General features: G+C 36.4%; 3 long non-coding RNA genes across 6 annotated transcripts; 1 reads left to right on the top strand and 2 right to left on the bottom strand.

The window, feature by feature from the left end:
• Positions 1 to 11,419: 11,419 nt before the first annotated feature.
• LOC147566803 (uncharacterized) lies at positions 11,420 to 18,517 on the bottom strand. 3 transcript variants are annotated; one of them, XR_015230570.1, is made up of 4 exons: positions 18,376 to 18,517; positions 18,244 to 18,290; positions 17,131 to 17,197; positions 11,420 to 12,282 (listed from the first exon to the last, which is right to left on the bottom strand). It is a non-coding gene; the product is annotated as an uncharacterized LOC147566803 (long non-coding RNA). The 3 variants fall into 3 exon arrangements; XR_015230571.1 differs by lacking the exon at positions 11,420 to 12,282 and adding an exon at positions 16,083 to 16,565; XR_015230569.1 differs by lacking the exon at positions 11,420 to 12,282 and having other exon boundaries at positions 16,730 to 17,197.
• On the top strand, positions 13,139 to 15,675 carry LOC147566804 (uncharacterized). The gene is made up of 3 exons (XR_015230572.1): positions 13,139 to 13,265; positions 13,910 to 13,987; positions 15,462 to 15,675. It is a non-coding gene; the product is annotated as an uncharacterized LOC147566804 (long non-coding RNA).
• Positions 18,518 to 19,936: 1,419 nt separating the features above from the next.
• On the bottom strand, positions 19,937 to 22,604 carry LOC147566802 (uncharacterized). Of its 2 annotated transcripts, XR_015230568.1 has the most exons (4): positions 22,462 to 22,604; positions 22,330 to 22,376; positions 21,217 to 21,283; positions 19,937 to 20,160 (listed from the first exon to the last, which is right to left on the bottom strand). It is a non-coding gene; the product is annotated as an uncharacterized LOC147566802 (long non-coding RNA). The 2 variants fall into 2 exon arrangements; XR_015230567.1 differs by having other exon boundaries at positions 22,330 to 22,604.
• Between the last annotated feature and the right edge of the window lie 1,325 nt (positions 22,605 to 23,929).

Below are 23,929 nucleotides of genomic sequence, written 5' to 3'. Positions count from 1 at the left end.
ATTCACCAAACCTTTAGGAGCTGATGCGTTTTCGAAGATTATTGGCAAGTTGGGCGTCCTTTCTATTTCCGCTCCAACTTGAGGGGGAGTATTATGGGTCTCTCACCCACATACCCGACACAAGCACCAAACCGGCGATATCAAGGAGCCGACCCATGCAACCCATGCAAACAAGATCTCCTCCATGATCTTAACCAACTTAGATTTGGTAAATATCTTTTGTATCTTGGTAAATATCTTTTGTATCCTTAGTTGTACTTATCTTTGTTAACCTATATATAGTTTCAATTGTAACCCTAATAACTTACAGAGAAATATCATTGAGTTTACTCATTTACTTTGGTTTCACTTTCTCTCCCTCTATCTCTCTCTGTCGACCGAACTACTCTCTCTCTCTCCATTCCTCTCGGTTCTATCATAATCAAAGTGGGTTAATCCACTTCACAGTATACACACTTTAGATATCTCCATTGGAGACCAACAAAAACTAGAGTGTCTCTATATTGACATTTAAGAAAGAGAATCTCTATTGACCCTTGACAACTAGGACTTTTAGAGTGTTTGTTAAAGTGTCCCATTGGAGATGCTCTAACTAATCAGACGGTATCTCTAGTTTGCTCAAGTCCTATCTTTTTATTCTTTTCAGAATACGAGCATCGTAAGTTGTACATTAAGATCGTCTATCAGAAACTTTTCTATTATCATTCTAAGATCTAAATGACATCTCCAACAGAGCTCTTAACTAAATGACTGAACTGCCCTTGTAATAGTTTTGTCATTTGGAAAGTTTTAGTGGTGAATATCCACACTTTTTAAATGACATGTGCTAATGAAGGATATTAATTCTTAATTTATTAGTTTGATTGAGGACATGACAGGTATTAGTTCACCTAATAATCCTTTGACTAGTAAAATCCCTCAATTTGTTGATTTCAACAAAAAAATATCCCTCAATTTGTTTGTTATTTAATCAGTCTAAAGAAGCCAATGGTTAAGGTTTCCATTTTTCTTGTGACTTTAATTGTGGTTGTCTCAAGTTGGTCTAAAGTTGGGTTGGGAATTTTGGCCGCAAAAGCGGGTACCTGGTGACCGGGCCGGGCATTACCCGCCCGGCCGTTAAATCTTAGCGGACGTCGGACGGTCACAGACAAAAAGGTCTACCCGGAACTTCGTCTGTGACCGTCCGCTTTGGATAAGGCCCGCCCGCCCATACCTTGACCGGAAGAATGTGGCCATTAGATTTTCTAGGGTTAGGCTGAGGATATAAACCAAAAAAGAAAACCTAAGAATCATTTTATCTCTTTTATTTCTTTTTCTCTTCTGGATTTATCATTTCGAAATAATAGTACCTTTTAATATGCTTTTTTGAATTGTCAGTCTGCTTCGAATCCTTAACCTTTAAGGAGGAAGACTAAACCTCTTACCCCTCCAACCAAGGTTTGTTGGCACTACTTTTTGATATTTGGAACTTCATGAGACAATTGTTTCTTTGTATGGAAGAATGGAGATATTGGTGAGAGTACATCCAAACAAGTAATGTCCCAATGTGGAGAATGATTTTTATGTAAAAATAACAAAATCTACCAACTACCCAAGCAATAGAAGTCATCCTAAATTGTCAAATTACACAATTTCTAGTCATACCCACTCTTCATCTCCTTCAAATCTTGCCTCCCCTAATTGTGTCATCTACTAAAGTATTAAATTTAAATCACAAGCGATTGAATAGAAGATGCAAAACTCATTGAGAAATTTTTTGATGTAACAAGGAAACAAATTATCATTTTATGAGCGCGATCTAGGCATTCAAGAAATAATACATTACTTTTCTCCATTTTCTTGACGAGCATTATGAGCAAATTAGCAATGACTTAGAGCATCTCCAATGCAAAACTCAATCTTAGAAATTTGGAGTGCCACATAGGATTTATGGAGTTTTTCTTAGGGTTAATTCCGTTTTGGCCCCCGATTTGTGACCAACTCGCCGTTTTGGCCCCAATAAGTGTCCGACAGTTCGTTTTGGCCCCAAAACCACTTTTCGGGCAGCAATGACATCATCAAAGTCTGACCAAATATTTCGTATTCCCAAACTACCCCTCTCATTAAATTCAAACCGAATACCAATCAAATCAAATGACACTAATTATTACCCTATTTCATTCCCCAAACCACTTTCAGTTTCCAATTTTTTCTCTCTCCCATTAATTTTCAGTTCTTTCTCTCTATCAGATCCACCATTAAAGAAGAAACAAGCTTTTTTCCTCTGTAGTTTCTCTCTTCCACTCTCCCTCGCTTTCTCTCTCTTCTTTGATTCATGTACATAGCATATATATAATAGATGTGCTCAACTCAAGTTCATGACATGCCACTGTATCATTCCACTGGCCGGTAAAGAAGGACGAATCATTGGCACAAGCTTGGCTATTGAAAATGCTTCTGGGGGGATTTTGAAGAATACCAATCAAGTTGGTTGTTGAGGGTTTGATTCCAATAAGGCAACTCAGATTGTCAATTTGAGATTTGGCATTGAGGATGAATCATAATTGTGCAATTAGGAGTTCTAATGGTACTGTTATTTGTTGAGGTGACAATGAAAAAAATTTCGGTAATGAAATTGAAGGTATTTCTTTTAAATCAATTATTTAGGGTTCTCATTTCACTTATATATTGACAACAAGGAATTAAGTATGATTTGTTGGGGACCTGGTTGGTATGTAAATCCTAAAACTCCATTAAAAAGGGATCTTCCATTGTCTAAAGGTATTCCAGAATTAACCGTAAATTAATTAACCCTAGGGTTTGATTGAACTAGGGTTTTCCATTGCCTAAAGTTTTCCTCTATATATTTCTCTCTCTCTCTAAGTTTAACAGATTGAACTAGGGCTTAATTGAACTTCGTTACTTCTTATTAGAGAGTGTTCACAAAGTAAAGATGCATTTGTTTAGCCGTGATTGAGACATGTTAGTCTTTGAAACTTACTCGATGAAAGATCTGATCACTAATAAGTTTGATTAAATCCGGTGAATTCATAATGCCGGACGATTATCACTGAGTTTATCCAAATTGAAATCTCTAAGAACTTTATCTCTCAAAAACAGATTTTAATGTGCAAAAGTTTGGAACTTTTGGATTTTGGTAGTAATAGTTTTACTGGTCTAACCCCATTTGATGTTCTTCAGTTTTACAATCTTAGTTATTTGAATGCATCATTTAATTATTTGAATGCATCATTTAACAGATTTCTTGGTGAAATACCTGAGATTAAAACTTGTAGTAATCAGATGGAAATTTTAGATGTTTCAGGAAATGATTTGGTTGGAGAAATCTCATAGAGAGAGAAAGAGAGATAGAGACAGAGAAATTAGAGGAAAAAACTTGTTTTTTCTTCAATGGTGGATTAGAGATAGAGAGAGAAAGAACTGGAAGTTAATTAGAGAGAGAAAGAATTGGAAATTAAAAGTGCTTTGGGGAATGAAATAGGGTAATAACTAGTGTCAGTTGATTTGATTGGTTTGGATTTGATGAGAGGGGTAGTTTGGGGATACAAAATATTTGGTCAGACTTTGATGATGTCATCGCTGCCCGAAAAGTGGTTCTGGGGCCAAAACGAACTGCCGGACACTTATGGGGGCCAAAACGGCGAGTTGGTCACAAATCGGGGGCCAAAACGGAATTAACCCTTTTTCTTAACAAACTATTTCCAATGCAAAACTCAACTAAGAACTCAAAGATGATGTGTCAAGGGTGGAATAGAGATATCTCAAGAGGGCCTCCAGAAATAGAGTGCCCTCTTGAGATATCTCTAATTGTCCAACTCATCAATATTGAAATTTCAACCAATAGAAATCAGGTCTTCGTATATTTCCAAAATAACTAATTATTTTTTTACAAAAATAACCATGCCACATAAGTAAAATAAAAAAGTTTAGAGTTTTGCATTGGAGACATACAAGAATTGAGGATCCCTATTTTCGCCACCTAGGAGTGAGAATCTCAATTGGAACTCGACAAATAGGACTAATAGAGATTTTTTTGAGTTTTGCATTGGAGATGCTCTTAATAAGGTCTGAGAGTTTAAGTACTATAATTTGGTAAGTTAATCTGTTCTAGATTATTATAAGTATTACAATAATATAACGTTCAACTGTATCATGTGAATATCTACGATAATTAGTTCAAACTCAAACATCACCATTTGAGATAGAACTCATTAGCTCTCTTTTTTTCTTGTTAGAAACTATTGTATCCAACTACTTCAAACTTAGAGAATCAAATAACTTCGTTGGTACGGATGGTTCACCAAACTAAATTGTGCAGCTCTTAAATTGGAGGACAATTAGTTAGTAACCAAACCCTAGCCTAATTAATAAATAATGCAGTTTTGAATAAGAAATAAACTAGGTTGCTAGCTAGAGAGATAGAAGCAATTTACTGTTGTACATAAACTCCTCTTTTCCTCCTCCTGTGTCTTTCCTTCTCTCTGCAAATGCAGTAGTGCTTTAATTAAGAGATCAATTCTCTCTCTAGAATTTATGGAGTAGAAAATTAATGTTGCATGACTAGTACTACTATAATTGAAGATATCGTGAGAGATGAGGAAATGGTAAAATTGAGAAATGGAAAACAGAATGGTCGTTAATATAGAGACAATTTATATGGAGTGAGATGACAAACAACTAACTAACATAACTTATTATACGTTTTCATACTTCAAACTTTTCTTAAAACACCCTTATTAACTTCATGAAAGAGGTTTTGATGGGTGCAGTGTCAATTGGAGAAGCTAAATATGGTTTGATACCATCAAAAATTTGGATCTAAACCTCTTTGTTTTCTTTTCTCTATATTATTAAGAATTTTTAGGTTTATAGTCCAAAAAAACGGGTCCTAATAATAGATATAATCCTCTCTATTCTTATAAAGGATTTTAAAACCAAAAAAATAATATAAATGGATATCTAGTCCATTTGGTCTCATCTAGAGAGAAAACACAAATCTCTAGAATAAATATTATTTCATAATCCCTAATCTAACCTTTCCATATTTTATAACTAATTTATCTTCGAAATCTATGCATATCTTTTTCCATATTTATCTCCCATATTTCTCTCCAATCATGTTTCTATTCAAAGTAAGGATATCTTCATTATTATCTCTCATATTTCTCTCCAATCATGTTTCTATTCAAAGTAAGGATATCTTCATTATTTTCAGTAACGGAAACTCTTTATTTGATTTCTCTAAAACCGATTTAGTTGACAAACCTCCATTAAACTCAGAAAATCTTCTTCTTCTACATTATATTGCTGTCCAAATTCATCATTTATCAGGTTTAATACTTTCGAAATCTTTATAAACACCATTGTTAATATCTAATATTTCTTCTTATAACTAAAACCCTAATTATTTCGCTCTATTATAAAACGTATCAGATTTATGATACATATCTATAAGATCTGTTTACTAATTCATTAACTTCGAATGTATGATGTTTATTTTCTCTCTCTAAAATTTTTCATAACTGTTTAAGATCTTTATGTTTATTCCTTATTCAATGATTTATAACTAAAACCCTAAAATTTTCATAACTGTTTAAGATCTTTATGTTTATTCCTTATTCAATGATTCCTTCAAAGTTAGTATGTTATGTTTGCATCCAGTGATAATACCATATTTCTTTAGATCTATGTTTAATCTTCTGTTGTTTCTGATATTTCGTGAGATCAGATTATCAATCATCAATCGAATGTTTGATGTTTATTTTCTTTCTCTCTCTTAAAATTTCATTTATGTTTTTGATCTTGATGTTTAATCCTTCAACTCGAGTTTGACATTATTGCAATCAATCATCATAGCAGATATCTTTAGATTTGTAGTTTAAGCTTAATGATATTCTCATTTTTTTTGTTCAGATCTGGTTTTCAATCCGTACGAATTTATGAAACATTTGTTCCTTCGTACGGTTACTCATAACAAAATTTACAGTACATGTACTGTATCGTAAATTACCACAATTTATAGTAAATTATGGGTAATGTATAGAACATTACCCGTGCTTTAACACCAAAACAGTACTCATTTCATTAGTAGAAATACTTCGCTTTACTATCAAACCTCGTGTACTTTGCAATAAAGTATATATAATTTACGTATATCTTCATGTTCTAACCATTATGTATACAATTTATGTATAAGTGTACATAAATTATGTATTATTTATTTACCATTACGTGTACTTTTCACCCAAAACAGTAGCCTTGATAAGTTTACCAAACTACTCAAAACCTTCAAATGTTGTCAAAATTTGACAAATATTATATATAATTTACGAAACTGTACATGTAGTTTATAATACAATATATGATATTTTTTTTCTTTAATGTATGTGTATTTATGTGTGTAGATTTGATACACCAGATGTAATTTCAAAGAGAATCATCAAATCAAAGTGAGTCAACGAAACTAATGGAGAGTACATGGATGGGCACCATTTTTGAACCAAAGAAGATTTTGTACTTTTTTTTTGTAACAGAATGTAAAGGATGTGTAATGTAAAAAAAATTATGTGTCATGTAAAAGAAATTATGTGTAATTTATTGAACAAGACCCACATACATTTGATAAATTATGTTGTATACTTGACAAATGATGGTTTCCTCGTCATAAATAATACATAATTTACGTATTTGTTTCATAATTTGTATTCTATGTGTATTTATGTATGAGTAAAAACGAAAACATATGTTGCTTTAATGTTCCCAGAAAAATATACTATTTTCAAAACTGAAAGTTAAGTGAGAGAAAGTGATATATATGTTTTGTATATTAACCCCCAAATCACGCTAAATTGATCCTAGAAAATATACTATTTCCAAATCTGAAAGTTAAGTGAGAGAAAATTGATTTGAATCGAAAAAAATTTACATAGTAAGAGAGAGAAAATTGATTTGGTTTCCAAATCCGTAAAGAGAGAGAGAAAATTGATTTGGTTACGATTTTTGTTTTGAATTGATTTGGAAATAGATTTGCTTTCCAAAACGGTTAGAAGATAGAGAAAAATCAATTTCGGATTTATAGTTAGTTGCTTTAAATCTCCTAAATCACGCCCACATTAGAAACATTCCAAATCCACATTAGAAACATTCTCTCATAAAGAATGGGTTATTATGTCCATAATGTAAAAGGACTAAATATCCATGTTTTGGGAAGATTGGATCATAAACCTTTTTGGAATATTATTTTGGTCTATATAGCCACGGACCCAATTCTGGCTCCACTTTTATTAAGGACACCAAGAAAGACGATTACCAAACCCATCCAACTCGACTAGACTCGGATAGGAGATCAGGAACAGATAAGGATTCAGCCGAATCCTTGGCGGCTTAGACTTACTGATGTAGATTGTTGCGGAAGCGTAAAAGTAATGGAATCCACCATTGTTAATAAACTAAACTAACGAAATAAAACTGATAAAATAACGATTAAACGATAAATAAACGAAGAACAACTGAAATAATTAAAGAAGAAGATGCAATCAAGGAGATTTTGTATTTGATGATTCAATTCAATACTTAACAAGACATACCGGACTTCTCTTATATAGAGATTAGACTTTCCTAGATAGACTCAAATAAAGAAAGAAGATAACTACTAAGGATACTTTCCTTGATTGCTAGGACTCTAAATATGGTAACCCAAAATACTAAACTGGAACTTATCCTATTATGAGATCTTGGCCGTTGGGCCTGTTATTGGGTTGGCCGTGAGGCCCATTGGTGGGATGGCGGCCTTCATACTCCCCCTCTGTGGAACAACTTGTCCCCAAGTTGATGTCGTCATATATTAGTTCATCCGGATAAAACGGGTAGATATTAGTGATGTGGGAGGTAACTTTGGCGACGATTTTGAAGGCAATCCTTAGTTCCCACTTTGCGCGAAATTTGCCAAAAATTCGAAGAAGACAAATATAGACCAATTCACCAACTAGAATCCGAAACCCATGATGTGAAATATCCCGCAAAATCAATTGTAGGAAATAAACTTCTAACAAATTTCTACATCTCCCGTCATCTAGTAATTCAATGAAGAGGATCATAATACTCACATTATTCTCTCTAAAAAATTCAACTACGTATTTTGTCATCCTATCGAGGCTTCGACCAACGAGTGAAGAATAAACAATGTTGATTGTGCCATCTTCCCATGGCAAAATTTGCCACTTAACAATCTTCAAGAAGGAGTGAAGTAACATGAACAAGTATGAAGAGAGACTTATTGTAGCAATTCCTAGAAGTTCTTCACCAAGAGACGAAACAACAAATAAAGGAACATAACCTTCAGGATCCTTTAGTATATGCTTCAATATGGTATCACTTGCAAATAAACTCATATCGCTGAATTGATATTCCACCTGTTTGACTATCTCTAATCGAAGATCATCAGTGAGTAAATTTTTCAATGAAATTGGAATTGTAAGAGTAGAATATGAAATCAATTGAACTGAATTTTGTTCCCTAGGGTTAAACCGATCAGACCCACTACTAGTACCAATATACTGTAAGTTTGGGTAACCTGAATTTGGAATTTGGATCTTAGCTCTTGGAACAAATTCAAGGGAATTCACGTTTAATGTAGAAGAAAGATTGGTTTTACTATTACTACTGTTCATCTTCTTTTCTTCTACTAGTTCAGACATCTCACTTTCTCTCCCACTTTTATTCATTGTCATAATAACCTTCTCTGCTACAAGAGAAGAATAGTGAAACCCAACACCAAATTGACCAATCACACTAACATCTGCCCCTACCTCTAATGGATCCATGAATTCCTTTGTTTCAGATTTCTCAATCTTTCCCAAATTGTTCATCAAATCTACTGTCGTCAATCCGATTCCATTATCAATACGGGTTGGTCGGTTTGTAGCTCTTATAACAATTACATGGGCATGAGACTTTAAACCCTCCGTAAGTGTTAAGAGTTGGGAAACAATTTCAAGAATAGAGATATTATAAGGAATTTGTCTAACAGATTTTGCATATGTAAAATCCAGTTTAGATCCAGGAGCAGCTGATCCGAAAGTAACTTTACCGCCTTTAATGTTGGCAATATTAACAAACCCTAGATGTCCTTGTTCATCACTAGTAGTTAGACAAAGAGTTTTTGCTAAAGAAGTACCTTCATAGATAGCATGAAGTTGTTGACTTTCATAACAATCAAGAATAACATGAAGACTTAAAACATTTTTTATAATTGAAAGTGGATGATTTGATGCTAAACTTGATATAGCTGAGTGTGATAGCACCAAACACGTAATTGTTTTACTACTATTGACTTCCTCTGCAAGTTTTGTTCTGCCAATGTCATATGTACTGACAAAACCGGGACTCTTACCTTGAACCAGATGAAAGTGACCAAGTTCTCGGAGAAATAGGAAGATGGAAGATGAACACATGGTTGTCATTCTTGCAGTGGAAGTGAGCAATTCGTCTTCCCCATTCATTGAATAACTTGTATTTTGGTTATCAAGGACCTCTCCTCCAACAATATTGTTCATGGTGGTCGAAGGAATTTTGTGATTCGAAACAACTAATTCTTCTTCCGGGATTATATACGGAGCAAATAATTTGTGTGAGCTTGTGTTATTCATCTCATTGAACTTTTCTTTCTCCGTCATTGAAAAACTAGTATTATTTTATCAAGAAAATCTCCTTCAACAGTGCCGACCATGGTAGTCGAAGGAATTTCGGATAATTCACTTTGTTCTTCTTTTTCCCTCAGTCATTGAGAAATTTTTGTCCTTTTGTCAAAAACTTCTTTTTCAATACGAACACGGTGACCGAAGTAACATTGGAGAACTGTCTACTTGATTCAATATTTGTCTCCACATATGAAAAATATTCATCTAAAGGAAGAAAAACACACCTGAAGATGCTTTTCAATGTAGTCCAATCGTCTACGAATTTTTCCCCTTGATTAATAAGTCCCCATTGCATTGCATTGAATTGTTCATAGATTCTTTCGGACATATGTTGTTCGATGAGAAAAACCTTATCTTCATTGTGGATATCTTGGTTTATGAACCAATCTTCCATATGTTAAACCCAAAATTTTATATGATATTGACCGTCGAATAGAGGAATTTTAGAAACGGTATTAATTTTTTCTGGATATTTTCGATCAACATAAAATTGTTTTGAATCTTGAAAGGGATCCCAATCTAAACGTGGAAAAATTTTCCAGCATTCAAGGAGAGATGTATCCATGAAAAAAATTTCATCTTTTGTTCCCAGATTTTTCAAGCTCTGAATACCAGCTGATGTAGATTGTTGCGGAAGCGTAAAAGTAATGGAATCCACCATTGTTAATAAACTAAACTAACTAGGAGGTCTAGGGCTTCATCTGCCAGATTTGGACAATAAGGTTCTCTTAGCTAAATTGGCGTGGCGACTCAAGGCGGAATCAGAAGCTACTTGGGTAAAATACTCAAAGCTAAATACTTTCCAAAATCCAATACCCCTGGTCCCGCTAAACCACATCACTCTTGGACTTGGAAGACAATCAGAAAGCACTACAGCCTCCTTGATGATCTAGCAATTTGGGGAGTGCATTCGGGGGATGATATTAATATTTGGACGGAGAATTGGATTCCAGATAGTAATGGTAGCATTCCAAACAATAATCACTCTAGTCTTACCAAAGTGTCACAACTGATCTCGAACAACAGTTGGAATACTGATATTCTAAGAGAGAACTTTGACATTCATACTCAGAATCTTATACAGACTATCCCGTTGAATAACGAAGGCAAAGATCAGCTCAAACCAGAAAAAAATTAGGCAGTATAATAGTGAAAAATGGCAACCTCTGCCACAAAATTTTATTAAGATAAATGTAGATGCTTCATTTACCAATGTAACATCCAATGTGGGAATTAGTCTGATAGTTCATAATGCAGAATCAAAATTCATTGCAGCGAAAGTAACATCCAATAGAGCGAGAAACAGTGAAGAAGGAGAAGCAATGGCTATCTTACTTGGAATCGAATGGGCAAAGGTGAATCAGTATAAGAAGATAATATTAGAAAGCGATAATATCAATCTCATCAAACATCTCCACCGCAAACGGCACACGGTGAACTGGCAATCGTTAATCCATATCCGCAAAATTCAAGAAAGTAGAAAAGAACTCGAAGAAGTGCAATTCAAGTATGTAAAGAGATCTCAATTCAAGTGCAGATAAACTAGCAAAATGGGCGAGAAAGAAGAAGGCAAGCAAAAGTTGGAAGAATATTCCTTGTATGTTAGTTAATAAATATTGTAATAACGCTGTTATTTAATCTATAAGAACTAGTTCAACAAAAAAAAAAAAAAAAACTAAACTAACGAAATAAAACTGATAAAATAACGATTAAACGATAAATAAACGAAGAACAACTGAAATAATTAAAGAAGAAGATGCAATCAAGGAGATTTTGTATTTTATGATTCAATTCAATACTTAACAAGACATACCGGACTTCTCTTATATAGAGATTAGACTTTCCTAGATAGACTCAAATAAAGAAAGAAGATAACTACTAAGGATACTTTCCTTGATTGCTAAGACTCTAAATATGGTAACCCTAAATACTAAACTGAAACTTATCCTATTATGAGATCTTGGCTGTTGGGCCTGTTATTGGGTTGGCCGTGAGGCCCATTGGTGGGATGGCCGCCATCACTTACCATATTAGTCATGATTATATGTATAATAAGTTACCATTTCATGTAAGTTACCATTTTATGTATATCCTACCATTTCCATGTATATCTACATATACCTATATATAATACTATATACCCATTATAATAGATACGGAGAAATAAACAAAAGATTCACTTGTAATCATCCATTCATCTCTTTGTTCTCTTGTTTTCATATCAATTCATCATCTTCTCATTGCTTAGTTCTTTTAGTATTAAGAGATCATTAGTCTCTTCACATGGTATAAGAGCCTACTTGTCTTTTTTTTAACACACAATGTCTTCAACCATTGATACCACCACTCAATCCGCTACTAATGTTACTCAAGTTTTCGATGTCCACCATTCGGACTCTCCAACGACTGTTTTAATTCAACCACCTCTTACCGGAGATAACTATGCCTTCTGGTCTCGTGGTATGACCAAAGCTGTGACGCCCCGTGTCCCAAAATAGACACGACCACGCCCCGGCAACTCACAGACGAGACAAAAATCCGGCAGAGTCTCCTCTGTAAATCGAACCGGTCGCACCTGTAAAACCTGTCATGCAAACCATACACTTGCATATATATAAGAATAAACTATAAAGCGGAAGCTAACAAACTCAACTCAGTTTCGGGTCGAAACCCGAACCACAAAAAAAAAAAAAACTACAAAAGCCTCATAAACATCCATACGAACTATATACCAGTCTGAGTGTTAATTATTTACATATATGTTTGTCCGTGAGTAAAAATATATACAACTAATGGAAAAGAACAAAAAACAGAGTCAACATCCACGCGACATACACCCGAAGACTTCAACGTAAAAGAGTATTCTACGAACTGTAGCGCCCAGACCTTCAAGTCGGAGAATCGGACGAGTTAGAACGCCGAGCGGATCCAGTGGCTTCATTTTGGATTTGGTTTCAAATACTTATTTTGATTGATTCAGATAGCTCATTGGACAATTCTCGAAAAATTATGAATTTTGACTGGTCACACGAAATTATCGGACGTGGCTTGGCTATCGAGTCGTATTCGAGAATTTTCTTTGGTATCGAACTTAGCGGGACCATATAGTTTCTTCATGGTTGCTTGTGGGATGAAAAAGAAAGGAAAAAGCTAAATTGGGGGTCATAAAGTAACTCATGGGGGTTGAATTAGTTGACTATAATTATGATGGGATTTGTGTATGAAGTATTTAAAGGTTAGGGGCTCAAAATGAATTTTATAGTATGGACACTTCTAATCGAAACATGTGGCGTCTCATTTGCCTTAAAACGAATCCAACCCACCGTGCATGCATGTGGAGACGTGGTGGCTGTAGGCTAATTGAATTTTTAATAGTTTGTTTTTGTGGACCCCACTGTTTACTTTATACACCATTTCATTCTCATCTCCTATGTTAAACCACCGAGCCAGAGAGAAAGAAACAATAGAAATTGTTCTGGCGTTGAGGTGCTCGAGGGTTTGATGTTCGATTTTATTTCTTCGATTTCTTCGCGTCCGGTGGTCGGAATTCAATGAAACTTATTCTAGGTAATTTCATTCGACTTGTTCTACATATCTATCCGTTCAGAATTTTCAATTTCGTCCGTATTTGGTGGATTTATGACGGTTATATCAATAACTGTGTAGTTATATTAATTTCATTTGGGTTCAAATTTGGAGCTATTTAGACGACTATTATTCAATTTCTTCGAATGATTTGTGTTCAGAAACATGTTTAGGAGATTGTAGACTATTTCGGAGTGTCCAAATATAGATGGGGTGCTGCCGAATTATTTTAGTGCTCGAATTTCATATTTGGATCAGTTTTAAAATGAATTGGAATAGAGATGGTTACCCGAACTTTGCCGTCTTAACGTAAATGGATAGGTTGAGTTATAGATTCGTAACATTGGTTTCATTTTATGATTTGACGGTTCTAGATTCATAGTATTTGGTTCATTATATGATTTGTCAGCTTATGAAGACTCGGAAATGTAAAATAGAATTTATGGGAAGTTGATTGGTTGATTTGTATATATTTCAAGTGCTCGATGGAACATCTCAGTGGACTCTATAGTGCCAATAGGACATTCCTAGTATAGTTTCATTCATTTGATGCATTCTTGCTTTGCAAGAGGACTCTTGACAGTTATGTGACTGTCAAATGACCGTTTTGCCCTTTCATATTTCAGTAGGACTAATAAACTGCAATAGGGAGCTCGAGGAGAAGTACAGCTTACTCAAGAGCATCATTGGAAGCGCAAGAAGAGGTAGGATCCTACGAATCTTACTTGGAGCACGGGTATTCCCCGTTTCACCATTATATATATATATATATATATATATATATATATATATATATATATATATATAGTCATTTTTCTTCTTTTTATAGTTCTCTAGTTCAATTTATGATATGATATGGTATGATATGTATGTATGTGGTGTACTCTATGTTATGGATGTTTCTCTTTTCAAAACAAATTGGTTTTTCTGAAAAATAACCACATGGAGGCGGAATCGCTTGATCTGTGTGATCGTTTTGTGTGAATTGTAAACACGTGGTGACGGAATCGCTTGAGCTGCGTGTATAACATGGAGGCGGAATCGCTTGATCTGTGTTATGTGTAATGGTTGTTTTCCGACGGGCATTGGTTGGTCCCCTTGTTTATTTTATGTTATGGATTAGCCATGAATTATGTCAAGGGTTACACTCGGTGCGTGGCCAGCCGTTTGGTAACGACCATTCTAGTTTACCCGGAATGGGGTCCGGAGAGGATGGGAGTTGGGGTATTCCGACCCTTGGAGTGATTAGGGGACTGACCCAATGCCATGCTTGTTTATTTATTCTGCTAAACCACTGGTGTGTGTGGTTTGAATTCTGTTGTGAATGTTACTTACAATGTTTTCACCGAAATGAAAGAGGGTGTTTACCCGAGTTTTCTTAATAAGAAAATACTAATTCCCTGAAAGTGGACACTTGTAAAAGCTTGACTTTAAACAGGGTTTACCCTACCTTGAGACATGAGAACGCTCTTCTTCTTTTGGTTGATGGGACCTTTAGGAGGGCTCTGTTCTTGTAGCTTTAGGAGCCTATCAGATCATTTAATACTATTATAGGTTCATGCATATGTTTGGGTATTCTTCGAATGGTCAATGAGTTACCTTGCGAGGAAGCGTCAGATCTGGCCGGAGATAAGACGCGCCTCAAGATGAGATAATTGTATCGCCGTGGGTATATGGCTCTGCTACACGACGGTGCTCTTATAGTCGTCTGGGTAAGTCATGACATATTCTAAGCGTATCATTGTTTGGGTGAGATTTACTATTCGATGCGTATTGAGATCACAAGCCAGCCCGATGGGTGATGATGACGAAGGGAGAGTTACGGAAGCTCTTACTGGGTTATTACGTGGATCCATGTGTACACTGCAGTAATCAAACGTTCGATAAGGCGCCGCCTGCCTACGCACTAACAAAGGCCGAACGGTTCTTCCTAGCCGAATAGTAGGTGACCCCGACTGAGGGCGTATTCAGTCGTGATCTTGGTAAGCTAGAAGAATTATCTTGCTATATTGCTTTGCTTCGTGTGCATATTGATATCTCTGTATATATATCTGTATATATGTAACACTTATAACTATTAATGTATTAAAATGTTGATGTGTGTGGTGCGGGTAGGATGTCTAGGTATCCTACTGAGCTGGCCTTCGGGTTATCTCATTCCTATTTGTTGTTGTTCAGTTGCAGGTATTGGTGACCCGGAGTGACATAGTTTACTTCGACGGCTCACATTATGTAAGATTATAATTTCTATTATATTTTCAACATAATCACAACGTTAATATTATATATGTATCATCTAGAATAGTTAGGATCGTTCTTTCACTTGTTTGCGATTGTACACATGTAAATAGTATGCACATTATCACTTTTTATTTGATGCTATTGTTATTTAGAAGTTTGTGAGATATGTATGAATGTTTGACAGGTTTTTGAGGTTTGATATGTTCAATTTATAGAGGAGATTCTGTCCAAATTCAGTCTCTTCTGTGAACTATTCATAAACATAGATTCAAGTTGTTTTTTCTCTTTATGAAAACTATTTTGGGTTACATATTTTCCGAGCATATTTTCAAAAGGTTTAAACTATATTTGATTTTCCGCTGTGTTTGTTCTTGATTTGTAACCCGTGATGAGAGTTTTGGCTTGGGTTTATATTTGAAACTGGTTTGAATTAGTATTAGACCGAGTTTCTTTTATAAACTGCCGGGCAAACCGTGATTCGGAACACGGGGCGTCACACGAACCAAAACTCGCCACGTCGAACAAAAAGATAACACCTGTACACTAACAACTGGTAGGGGTTCAGAATACTCACCGACACGAGTTATTCTGGTAGAAGACCAATCCAAAACCCATCACGTTTCCAAAAGTTCATTTAATAAGTTGTAAACATCGTGACAAAAACGAGTTATCAAAACAGTTACCATATATACTATATACAAAACCGTTTTCTTTAATCTAGCAAGCATTAGCAGTGATTAGCTGCCCACCCATGGTGCGCTCCCAATAGGAGGAGAGTTCCTCAGGAGAACCTAGAGTGCGTTAGATAGTACCAACCCATTTAGGCACTAGCTAATGCACTACGTCTCCTCGAGAAAGAGACTTACCCCTAGCCGGTAAGCCCCTCTCCCACTAAGGGACTCCGCAATCATTGAAGAGTTTACCTCATGATACATATATACTTTAAGTATCTAAATACGTTTTTGATCACCGAGTTCGAATAAGAGAGCCGTCACCATGGAAGGACCTGAACCTCATTCTCTTCGGTACCCTGTCATACATCTAATGCGATCTTTCAAAATCAGTTTCATTCGTATATCAAAACCAATATTCTCATTCGATTCATTATCTCATCAAACACGGAAGTGGAACAACTAAGAGTCATATCGCCACAAAGTAGAGGGATTCCCAATCAATGTCACCTCCCAGGCAAACGCTCAGGGTGTACGACCCTGAGCCTCGAGCTGGAGGCACGAGCACCAATGGCCAGCAAGTGAAGCACTCTACTCCACAGGTCTCATGACTAGTGTCGCCCACCTCACCAATCTCACACGGGTCACAACCGTGTCCACATGTCATCCTACCCTCAAGGCTACGTGCCCGTAGGTTGACATAATCCGCAGTCGGGTACATACAAGAAAATCCCCAGTAGTTCACAATCATCGTAAAATCAGTTCAAAAACATTTCTCATATCGCATCAAAACATTTCAAGCATATTTCAGTTCATCACATAAATAGAGTTTCATGCTACCTAAACTCTAGTTATAATGGCGCATATATAACTATAAAATCTAGCATATTCATTATCTATAAAACCATGCTGGATAAAGGATTCAGAACCCCTACCTCAGTCCTTGCATCACCAAAGACCTCCCGCCTACCAGACGACCTTATTCCTCCTCATTCGCATACTCTGGGATAAGGAAGAATAACCAAAAACACCGAATAAAAACATTAGGTTCTTATACTAAGAACCTTCGCACAACAAAGCAATAACGTAAAGAAAACTTAAAACATAAAAATTAAATTCGCGAACTCTGGAAGACTTCAAGTATAACCAAATCTCGATCAATCTTCTAACTTCATAGCCATGTCCATTTAGGGTCAATCATACACCATTTTAAAGGTACTCATATCCTTAGCATTTAGTTATTAAATATGTACCCCAAAACCCTAGAGAGACATCCTCGAAAGTTACCACACATACACAACAACACCATAGATATCCCTAATAACGCATTACGCACTATAACAATCACAACTCTCTTATCGTTGATCGGTTTCAATCCATTCTTAAGTCGCTGGAAAGCTTATATCCTTTATAATGTTTTACAATAAGGTGGTTTATCCTAATTCAAATTAGAACCTCTCTGAAAAATACAAAACATACGCAGCAGTGCATCAGTTTCACTGATCGTACGCTGCATGTTAAAACGCTCATATCTCTCTCATCCGAACTCCGAATTGTTCGTACTATACCTTTATGGAATCGTATCGAGACAAGATACAATAATGGAGAAGACTCAAATAACATTCTATATCTCGATGACCAGATAAAACAGTAAAACAGTAAGCAGATTTCATATTTGCTGAATAGCGCGATGTTTGGTAAAACAGTCGTAACTCTCTCTTCCGATATCGAAACGACTTGCGTCATACCATTCTGGAATGCTAACATCCTAAACTACGACTCTCGTGTTTTGGGAAAACAAATCCGAGTACTGTACAAGGCCCAGATTATACGATAACAGACTGCACTGTGCAGTCTTTCAAAATTGTCGTTCGATCATTAAACTAACCCAATTAACTTCTCTAACTTGTGTATATCTCAAAATCACCTAATTCCCAGCTAAATACATCTTATACTTGCATGAATTACAAAAACCCCCAAATTCCATAAGCCTCAAACCCTAGAATTCTGAAACAAGTAAATTATACCATCAAAACATAACAACTTACTTGATTAAGATGTTTAGCTTGTCCTTAGATGAAACCTCTTCCAATTTCTATAAAATTCGAAACCGAATACTCCATTAAAATTCAGATTACAGAAATTCAGAGTTTGAGAAAGAGAAAGTGTAAGTCTCTTACCAAAATCATCAAAACCTAGCTCAAACAACTCCTTTATGCTCGAATTAAACAAAACCAGATTTTCCCTTTGAAATACTATCAAAATTCTCTCTTTGGTTAAGTTTCTTTTCATTCCCAAACCCAAATCCAAACCCAAACCCTAGTTCAGTCGAGCAAAAGAGAGTTGGAAAATCTGATTTCTTTTCTTCTCTTATTTATTCCCACGGATTTACAGTTAGGTCCCTGTTTTTTACCTGATTGCAAATACCCCCAAATTGAACTCTTTGCTGATTTGGTCCCTCTTTTGATTTGACCTAAATGTCAAATAGTCCCTAAACCAACCTTTTAAAACACGGGATGTTACAATCCTCCCCCCTTAAAGAAATTTCGTCCTCGAAATTTTGATCAGCTCACACATTGCCCCAAAGCATCCATCGAATTAAATCGTTTTCCTTTAACGACTTCTTAACCAGATCATATCACAAATCTTCTTTATCATTTCATACTATGATGGTAAACTTCTGACCCATAAATTGATTCTATAAGAATTCCTCTTGTTCTTGTTACTTATGACCTTGCTCAGATAAAATCATATCGTTCACCACTCTTACATTCTTCATGCATCTGAATCTTTGGATTAATCTACAAACCCAATTTTGTGGTCTTTGCTGAAGTTATGGTCACACCAATGTGGTCAACATACTTCTTAAGTGGTTCAATATGTAGCTTCTTCATCACTTGATGGCATTTCCCGTATTACCGGTTCGCCTAGGTTAGCTACTCCTGGCAATGCCTTCATATGAGAATCACCTGATCGAGTGACTTAGGCTCACAAATTTTCACTAGTCCATCGATCTTGAAAAAGTGGACCACATATATTAATCCTTAACCAAATGAACCTATATGTTGCAAAATTCTTTAACAGTTCGTTGTTGTCAATCGTTGTAAACTTGTGTACTGGCAAATACCAATCACACTTAACCTCCTCGTACACTCTTCGACACTTCAACATCTTCAATATGTCGACCTACCCAAAATTTATCATCAAAACCTCTTAACCCTTGGTTATCCTCTTCTGCCATCTTGTACAATAATGAAGGAAATATACCATCTTAGACCATCCTTCGAGTCTTCCTTTCGCGAGAAAAACAAAACAAGAAACGAAAATCAAAAGAAACACATACATATATAACATCATTTATTCTTGGTCGCTTTTAATCTTGAAGCTTTTAGACACCTAGTCTTGTCATTTTTATCTTACCCTAAAGTCTAGAGCAGTCAATGCTCTACACCATACGTGACTTATCGGACACCAGAACTAACTGCTCTGATATAGGTCACCAGAACTAACTGCTCTGATACCAACTGTGACGCCCCGTGTCCCAAAATAGACACGACCACGCCCCGGCAACTAACAGACGAGACAAAAATCCGGCAGAGTCTCCTTTGTAAATCGAACCGGTCGCACCTGTAAAACCTGTCATGCAAACCATACACTTGCATATACAAGAATAAACTATAAAGCGGAAGCTAACAAACTCAACTCAGTTTCAGGTCGAAACCCGAACCGCACAAAAAAAACTACAAAAGCCTCATAAACATCCATACGAACTATATACCAGTCTGAGTGTTAAATATTTACATATATGTTTGTCCGTGAGTAAAAATATATACAACTAGTGGAAAAGAACAAAAAACAGCGTCAACATCCACGCGACATACACCCGAAGACTTCAACGTAAAAGAGTATTCTACGAACCAAAACTCGCCACGTCGAACAAAAAGATAACACCTGCACACTAACAACTGGTAGGGGGTCAGAATACTCACCGACACGAGTTATTCTGGTGGAAGAGCAATCCAAAACCCATCACGTTTTCAAAAGTTCATTTAATAAGTTGTAAACATCGTGACAAAAACGAGTTATCAAAACAGTTACCATATATACTATATACAAAACCGTTTTCCTTAATCTAGCAAGCATTAGCAGTGATTAGCTGCCCACCCATGGTGCGCTCCCAATAAGAGGAGAGTTCCTCAGGAGAACCTAGAGTGCGTTAGATAGTACCAACCCATTTAGGCACTAGCTAATGCACTACGTCTCCTCGAGAAAGAGACTTACCCCTAGCCGGTAAGCCCCTCTCCCACTAAGGGACTCCGCAATCATTGAAGAGTTTACCTCATGATACATATATACTTTAAGTATCTAAATACGTTTTTGATCACCGAGTTCGAATAAGAGAGCCGTCACCATGGAAGGACCTGAACCTCATTATCTTCGGTACCCTGTCATGCATCTAATGCGATCTTTCAAAATCAGTTTCATTCGTATATCAAAACCAATATTCTCATTCGATTCATTATCTCATCAAACACGGAAGTGGAACAACTAAGAGTCATATCGCCACAAAGTAGAGGGATTCCCAATCAATGTCACCTCCCAGGCGAACGCTCAGGGTGTACGACCCTGAGCCTCGAGCTGGAGGCACGAGCACCAATGGCCAGCAAGTGAAGCACTCTACTCCACAGGTCTCATGACTAGTGTCGCCCACCTCACCAATCTCACACGGGTCACAACCGTGTCCACATGTCATCCTACCCTCAATGGCGACGTGCCCGTAGGTTGACATAATCCGCAGTCGGGTACATACAAGAAAATCCCCAGTAGTTTACAATCATCGTAAAATCAGTTAAAAAACATTTCTCATATCGCATCAAAACATTTCAAGCATATTTCAGTTCATCACATAAATAGAGTTTCATGCTACCTAAACTCTAGTTATAATGGCGCATATATAACTATAGAATCTAGCATATTCATTATCTATAAAACCATGCTGGATAAGGATTCAGAACCCCTACCTCAGTCCTTGCATCACCAAAGACCTCCCGCCTACCAGACGACCTTATTCCTCCTCATTCGCATACTCTCGGATAAGGAAGAATAACCAAAAACACCGAATAAAAACATTAGGTTCTTATACTAAGAACCTTCGCACAACAAAGCAATAACGTAAAGAAAACTTAAAACATAAAAATTAAATTCGCGAACTCTGGAAGACTTCAAGTATAACCAAATCTCGATCGATCTTCTAACTTCATAGACATGTCCATTTAGGGTCAATCATACACCATTTTAAAGGTACTAATATGCTTAGTATTTGGTTATTAAATATGTACCCCAAAACCCTAGAGAGACATCCTCGAAAGTTACCACACATACACAACAACACCATAGATATCCCTAACAACGCATTACGCACTATAACAATCACAACTCTCTTATCGATGATCAGTTTCAATCCATTCTTAAGTCGCTGGAAAGCTTATATCCTTTATAATGTTTTACAATAAGGTGGTTTATCCTAATTCAAATTAAAACCTCTCTGAAAAATACAAAACTTACGCAGCAGTGCATTAGTTTCACTGATCGTACGCTTCATGTTAAATCACTCATATCTCTCTCATCCGAACTCCGAATGATTCGTACTATACCTTTATGGAATCGTATCGAGACAATCTAAAATAATGTAGAAGACTCAAATAACATTCTATATCTCGATGACCAGCTAAAACAGTAAAACAATAAGCAGATTTCATATTTGCTGAATAGCGCGATGTTTGGTAAAACAGTCGTAACTCTCTCTTCCGATATTGAAACGACTTGCGTCATACCATTCTGGATTGCTAACATCCTAAACTAAGACTTTCGTGTTTCGAGAAAACACATCCGAGTACTGTACAACGCCCAGATTATACGATAACAGACTGCACTGTGCAGTCTTTCAAAATTGTCGTTCGATCATTAAACTAACCCAATTAACTTCTCTAACTTGTGTATATCTCAAAATCACCTAATTCCTAGCTAAATACATCTTATAATTGCATGAATTATAAAAACCCTCAAATTCCATAAGCCTCAAACCCTAGAATTCTGAAACAAGTAAATTATACCATCAAAACATAACAACTTACTTGATTAAGATGTTTAGCTTGTCCTTAGATGAAACCCCTTCCAATTTCTATAAAATTCGAAACCGAATACTCCATTAAAATTCAGATTACAGAAATTCAGAGTTTTAGAAAGAGAAAGTGTAAGTCTCTTACCAAATTCATCAAAACCTAGCTCAAACAACTCCTTTATGCTCGAATTAAACAAGACCAGATTTTCTCTTTGAAATACTATCAAAATTATCTCTTTGGTTGAGTTTCTTTTCATTCCCAAACCCAAACCCTAGTTCAGTCGAGCAAAAGAGAGTTGGAAAATCTGATTTCTTTACTTCTCTTATTCATTCCCACAGATTTACAGTTAGGTCCCTGTTTTTACCTGATTGCATAATACCCCCAAATTGAACTCTTTGCTGATTTAGTCCCTCTTTTGATTTGACCTAAATGTCAAATAGTCCCTAAACCAACCTTTTAAAACAGGGGATGTTACAAAATCCCTCCGTGCCAAGGACAAACTTGGTTTCGAAGATGGGACTATTGTGAAACCAACTTCTCCCAATGAGTTACATTCGTGGGAACGATGCAACGATCTTGTTGCAAGTTGGATACTCAATTCCGTTTCTCCGGATATCCAGTCATCTATTCTTTATGATGAATCTGCTGCTGAGACATGGAAAAATCTCCATGATCGTTTTTTTTAAACCAACGCTCCTAAGGTTTTCCAACTCAAAATAGCTATTTCATGTTTGAAGCAAGAGGCCTTAGATGTCTCTACATACTTTACTCAGTTGAAATCGTTACAAGACGAGCTTCAATCACTCACAACAGTTGAACCATGTATTTGTATTCATGGTAAATCTATGATTGATAGGTTAAATCAGGATCGCGCAATGGAGTTCCTTCAAGGACTCCACGATCGTTTCTCTGCGATCCGCAGTCAAATCCTTCTCATGGACCCATTCCCCTCCACTTTACGTATTCATTCGCTCGTTAAGCAAGAGGAGGTTCAACAAAATATTATCAATTCTAATTCTGATGGTGTTGAAGCGACCACTCTAGCCGTCGGCCAAGGTTCACGTTCTGATCGTGGTGACCCACAATGTTCAAAGCGACAACGTCCCTACTGTGACTATTGTCACATACATGGCCACGTTCGAGCTCAATGCTATCAATTGCATGGATACCCACCAGCAAACACAAGTCGGTCAGGCCCAATAGCTCGTTCTCGAGGGCGCCCACAACAGCATTCTATAACTGCTTCTGTCACGTCAGCAACATCCCAACAGGGAACGCCTTCAGCCACTTCCCTGACCAGGGAACAGTACCAGACTTTGATTACCCTATTGGACCAAAATCGTCAGTATACAGGCACCCCCGCTACACCAGAACAGTCCACCGACCCCATCATTAACCTGGCCGGTATGTTTTTTAACACTCATTCTTGGGTAGTCGACTCGGGAGCGGCCAAACACATTTGTTCAACGTTATCCTCATTTACTTCTTACGTCAAGGCCCCTCCCGACTATTATGTTTGACTTCCCGATGGAACACGAATACGTGTTCTCCATATTGGTTCCATTTCTTTTTTAAAACCATTTTTTCTTAAAAATATTTTACATGTCCGGAT

Source organism: Eschscholzia californica, unplaced genomic scaffold, assembly GCF_041429995.1.
Source record: "Eschscholzia californica isolate CP2 unplaced genomic scaffold, dmEscCali1.0.p SCAF_1, whole genome shotgun sequence".
In the NCBI taxonomy this organism is placed as follows: domain Eukaryota; kingdom Viridiplantae; phylum Streptophyta; class Magnoliopsida; order Ranunculales; family Papaveraceae; genus Eschscholzia; species Eschscholzia californica.
This window is presented reverse-complemented; position numbering and strand designations above follow the sequence as displayed.